Raw genomic sequence first — 6,000 nt, 5'->3', positions numbered from 1 at the left:
GATGGAGTGGTCAGGCTTTCTGAATTGGTTGAGGCATGTCATTGTATCGTAATTGCGTAGATGTATGCTCATGATAGTCTGGTCCAGACTCGATTATTTAAAGACCTTCGTCATATTGCTGAGTGCGTTAAACAACAAAACATGCTTTTGATACTCCACTCAAACACAGTATACTGAGTCCGAACCGAATAGTCATTGAATTATTCATGCAGAGCGCCAGGCAGGGTAACGATAATCGAACCCAAGCTTTCCGCTCTCCGGGCAGACGCTCAATCCACAAGATCACGGAGGCGGGCTTAATTTCTTTTACTGTGCTTGTTAAACCATGGAAAGAATGGTAAATAATAGATTAATTTGATATTAGAGAACCGAGTCTAATTACAAATATTTAATGTGCTTTCCGGACAAAATCGATGAAGCATTGATAATGTACGATTAGTTTCTTTTGTTACAAGTGCTATTGTAAACAAACAACACATATTATCGGTCCTTTTTCGATCTTGAGTAAGCCAATGATACCACATTGAGGCACCGTATTTTAACGATTCACATGAATTTGGATTGCGAACCTGACTGATCATAATCATAATAATAATCATAATAATAATCAGCACCAGGGTGGTCTACAAGGCAGTATTTTGTATTTAGCATGAAGATTAATAGTTTTCTCACATGTTATAAATTATTCAATTGTCAATTTTTGTGGTTGATTCTTTTTATTTCCTGTGATAAAATTTGTCAGCTTATGTTATGGCAATTGCAGTTTGAAATTTAAAATCCATAAATGGTCTTGAGAAAATGGATTTATATTGTCATAAGCTGAGACAAACTATTCATTTTAGCCGGAAAACTAATTTCAGGACCGTGAAGATTCGAGGTAGAAAAGATCTTCAGCAGCCCATGCTTGCCGTAAATGGTGACTATTCTTGTCGTAAGAGGCGACTAACGGGATCGGGTGGTCAGGCTCGCTGACTTGCGTATGCTTGATTTATGTCGTAAAAGGCGTCTAACGGGATCGGGTGGTCAGGCTCGCTGACTTGGTTGATGCATGTCATCAATCCCAATTGCGTGGATCGATGCTCATGATATTAGTCACTGGAATGTCTGGTCCAGATTCGATTATTTACAGACCGCCGTCATATAGCTGGAATATTGCTGAGTGCGGCGTTAAACAACAAACCAACCAACCAACCAGTTGCGTGGATCGATGCTCATGATGTTAGTCATTGGATTGTCTGGTCCAGACTCGATTATTTACAGATTGCCATCATATAGCTGGAATACTGCTGAGTGCGGCGTTAAACAACAGACAAACTAATTTTAGATGGCACAGTTAGCACTCCTATTAATGTTGTAAAATATGCCAATTTTCAATCAGCATTTAACCTTTCTGCCGCATATCAAACACCCTAAAGCAAATTGTGTTCGTTCTACACTGGACCATGTCTCCATCATCTATGTTGGACTTTGCAAAGTCAACAATGAACTACTGTATTCTATTGACCATCATGGTCTAATACTATGTCTTGGATCCTTCAGAACTTCTATTAACACTCTGTACATTGAGAGACCCGTGAAGATTCCGGGGTAGAATAGGTCCCGTTCCACCCATATCAGCACAGCTCTCCTATGCGAAATTGGTGCCTCTAACGCAGTATCCAATATCTCCTGGACTACCGGAATCCAGATGGACACTTGGCTAGGTGGCTGAAAGAGTTGAACCATTATGACATAGTGAATCACCTATACTCTACAGACCCGGGGTAGAATAGATCTTCAGCAACCCATGCTTGCCGTAAAAGGTGACTATGCTTGTCGTAAAAGGCGACTAACGGGATCGGGTGGTCAGGCTCGCTGGCTTGGTTGATGCATGCCATCGATCCCAATTGCGTGGGTCGATGCTCATGCTATCGATCACTGGATTGTCTGATCCAGACTCGATTATTTTACAGACCGCCGTCATATAGTTGTAATATTGCTGAGTGCGGCGTTAAACAACAAACAAACCAACCAACTGTACATTGAGACAAAGCGCTGCCTCTTAAACAACGCCGCATCACACTATCTTTCCAGTCTATGACAAAGTTCCAATAAGTACAATCTACATACAACTGCGATCATTAACCTCTTTATGGGGACATTTACAATATGACGTCAAGACCTTCATATCTGCCTTTAATATTGAACATGACAATATATCACCTTTCCGCCTCGATGTTCTCCTCCGTGGCCTTTGGTGAAGACACGTAGACCGGATATTAGCAAAAGTTTAAGATCCAGATCAATTACAATATCAACAAGAACATAACCAGTAACGAAGCACATGCGACACCTACAAATCTATATTTACTAATGCATTCAAAGATGGTGAAGCCGTCGATAGCGCCATTTTCATTGGATCCAAAACGAATTAGGATTACCAGACAACAGCTTCATTTCCACATAACAAAAAATACATGTATATCATTAACCAGTCTAATGTAAACAGTTTATAATATTTTCAGATTTTTAACGTGCCTTCAGGCTACTAAAAATATGTCAATGGAAAAACCACTTTGTACGGAAGCCTTTTAGTGCCATATGTTTTTTTGGTTTGTTTCGATACTATCTTGAAATTTCAAGATACAAAGTTGTAATTTCAAGATAATAAGTTGAAATTTCAAGATACTATCTTGAAATTTCAAGATACTAAGTTGAAATTTCAAGATAGTATCAACTTCTGTATCTTGAAACTTAGTTTCTTGAAATTTTAACTTAGTATCTTGAAATTTCAAGATAGTATCGAACAAAAAAGAAAAAAAACAAATGGCCCTAAAAGGCCACCGTAGGATTGTCAGAGAATTTTTTTTTTTTTTCATGTTTTGAACTCAGAAATAAGTTGGAGTCAAATTCGGGGTATTAGTGAGCCCCCTCTCACTTTTTGCCTTGTTAAATTGTGGTTTGACGTCACACTCGGTAATATTTCAGCTGACGGCGGTCTGTTAAAAAAAATCGAATCTTGACAATCCAGTGAATGACATCACGAGCATCTATCGAGAGTGCGGCGTTAAACAACAGACATCCAGCATCTACACTCCCGTGAAGGTATAAAACATATCACCTAAAGAATTGCATACCCAGAGTTGTCATCGTAGTATACTTGATAATTTTATTTGCGGACTAAAACTGCCAATAATCGCCAGCAGGTGAAGGGATGGCGTAAATCCTTCTGGGGCCATGCAGGGAGCAGAAGTACAAAAACACCAACAAATAAGAAGGCTGGTGGTCTACATTGGGTTGCTGGTGATCTGTAGATCCTTTGTGTTTAATTATTTTCCTCTTTTAAATAGTTGTCCAATTATCTTTTTAAATGTGGTATATTGTCAATTATTGTACTGTCTTTTCAAGACAGATCCTTATATGCTTTAATCGTTTTCATGTTGAAGTCACCATTTGGATGTGACTGTAAATAATAACTCAAACGCTGAGATGCTCGAGGTGATGCAGATCTTAAACACCTGTCACTGATTCAACAAGTTCAGGCATGATTCCGAAAAGCTATGAATCAAAATCTGGATGAATCAGGCACGATTCCGAAAAGCTATGAATCATAATCTGGATGAATCAGGCATGATTCCGAAAAGCTATGAATCATAATCTGGATGAATCATGCATGATTCCGAATAGCTATGAATCATAATTTGGATGAATCAGGCATGATTCCGAAAAGCGATAAGCGAAAAGCATATGAATCATAATCTGGATGAATCAGGCACGATTCCGAAAAGCTATGAATCCTAATCTGGATGAATCAGGCATGATTCCGAAAAGCATATGACTCATAATCTGGATGAATCAGGCATGATTCCGAAAAGCTATGAATCATAATCTGGATGAATCAGGCATGATTCTAACCCACGATCTCATCGGGCGAATATCTGCACATCGAAAAGCTTCCCTTAGAATTACAGGGCCACCCGTCCAGGGCCGTAGCTAGGAGGCAGGCAATGGCAAAGTTCTGACAGTTTAAGCTATTGATATTAACATGGCAAAGCCAATGTCAACTACAAGATCAAAATCCATAATTACGCCCATGCAGACAATCAGTAAATACTACTCAATACATGTATTCTGTGCTATCATTGATCACGACGTTGGAAAGCAATCGCTAAAGCAAAGAATCTTGAAATGAAAAAAGACACTTGTAAATGTGTGCATTGATTGTCTACCCTTCCCAAGACCCGGGTAGGATAGGTCTTCAGCAACCCACGCTTGACCTAATAGGCGACTATGCCTGTTGTAAGAGTCAAATAACGGGATCGGGTGTCCAGGTTCGGTGACTTGGTTGATGCATATCATCGTATCCCAATTGAGTGGCTCGATGCGCGTGATGTCAATCACTGGATTGTCTGGTCCAGACTCGATTATCTACAGACCGCCGTCATATAGCTGGAATATTGAGTGCGGCGTTAAACAACAAACAAACAAACAAACTCTGCAACATTTATGTTAAAACTGTATTATAATGAAAAGACTTTGAAATACTGAACAAATCAATGACGTAATACATTTATTTAGGCAAAAAGGGAGAAGTGGGCACATCTTTCCACAAATGTATCCTTGGGAGCGTATAAATACGATTATACAAGGACTGAAGAGGGACCTTCCTTCAAGAATTTGATTATGTTTGTTTGCCGTTTAACTCGACGTCGATCCCTAAAATAACTGTCTGAACCAGACAATCCAGTGATTAAGGTAGTTCAGGAGATATTGGATACTGCGTTAGAGGCACCAATTTCGCATAGGAGAGCTGTGCTGATATGGGTGACACGGGAGGCACCGAGGACTGAGTTGAAAAGGCCGAGACATAACTGGCAATGGTACTGCCTGACAAATGTTTTGTCTCACGTAAGTGGACTAAGAAATCAGCTATGAACGGAATAGAAGCCACAGTAGAATCCATATCATGTTGACGAGAATAAGCCTCAAATGATAACAATTCTTGTCATACAAGGAGGCCATAGAAGGGCGGTGTGTCTGACACATAGCATGAGCCTCCGCCGTAGAGAAACCCCTAGCCGTCAATGCGTCCTGCAAATGGACCAGACGCGTAGATCCAACAACTCAGGGCACGGGTGTGGTTGACGAGTGTGTGGATTTCTGAGCAGACCGGGAAGTACGGGGAGATAAAGAGTCAGAGGAAATGCGGAAACCACGTCCAACTGAGCCAATAAGAAAAAGAATCTAGATGTTTACTGTAGATGCTAGTTTCTAGAGACCAAGGGGAAGGAGCGCCGGAAGTGGAAACGCATACGCGTGGAAGCCGTTCCACTCGATGGCGAGTGCGTCGTGGTCCCAAGCCAGGCCTTCCGGTATCGGTGATACAAACGTCTGAAGCTTGGGTTGTAACGTGTGGCGAACAAGTTGACGTTTGGGTGGCCGAAGGTCTAACAAATCGCCTGGAAAACCTCTGTGTGTAACTGCCACTCCTTGAGATAGGACGGCGGCGAGAATGTTGATAACGCCCGGAATGTGACGAGCTCTCACCTCCAATGGGATTTTTCTAACGGGATCGGGTGGTCATGCGCGCTGACTGATGCATCTTATCATATCCCAATTGCTTGGATCGATGCTCATGATGTCAATCACTGGTTTGTCTAGTCCAGACTCGATTATTCATATAGCCGGAATATTGCTTAGTGCGGCGTTAAACAACAAACAAACAAACAAATCATAACGTAAATCACTGGATTGTCTGGTCCAGACTCGAGTATTTACAGACCGCCGTCATAAAGCAGGAATATTGCTGAGTGCGGCGTTAAACAACAAGCAAACAAACAAACGAAACCCACGAGCACGATTATGGTACTGACAAACCTAGAAACATAATCGGGGCGAACCGGGATTCGAACCCACAATCATAGGTTTCTGGCGTGCCCAAGGGACGCAACTCTGTACAGCGAATCGCAGCGGCTTAGACGACTGGGCCACCCGTGCCCCCATTTGGTTTAGTTGATAAGT

Source organism: Haliotis rufescens, unplaced genomic scaffold, assembly GCF_023055435.1.
Source record: "Haliotis rufescens isolate VD_foot unplaced genomic scaffold, xgHalRufe1.0.p SCAF_7, whole genome shotgun sequence".
Classification (NCBI taxonomy): domain Eukaryota; kingdom Metazoa; phylum Mollusca; class Gastropoda; order Lepetellida; family Haliotidae; genus Haliotis; species Haliotis rufescens.
Note: the sequence above shows the minus strand (reverse complement) of the source record.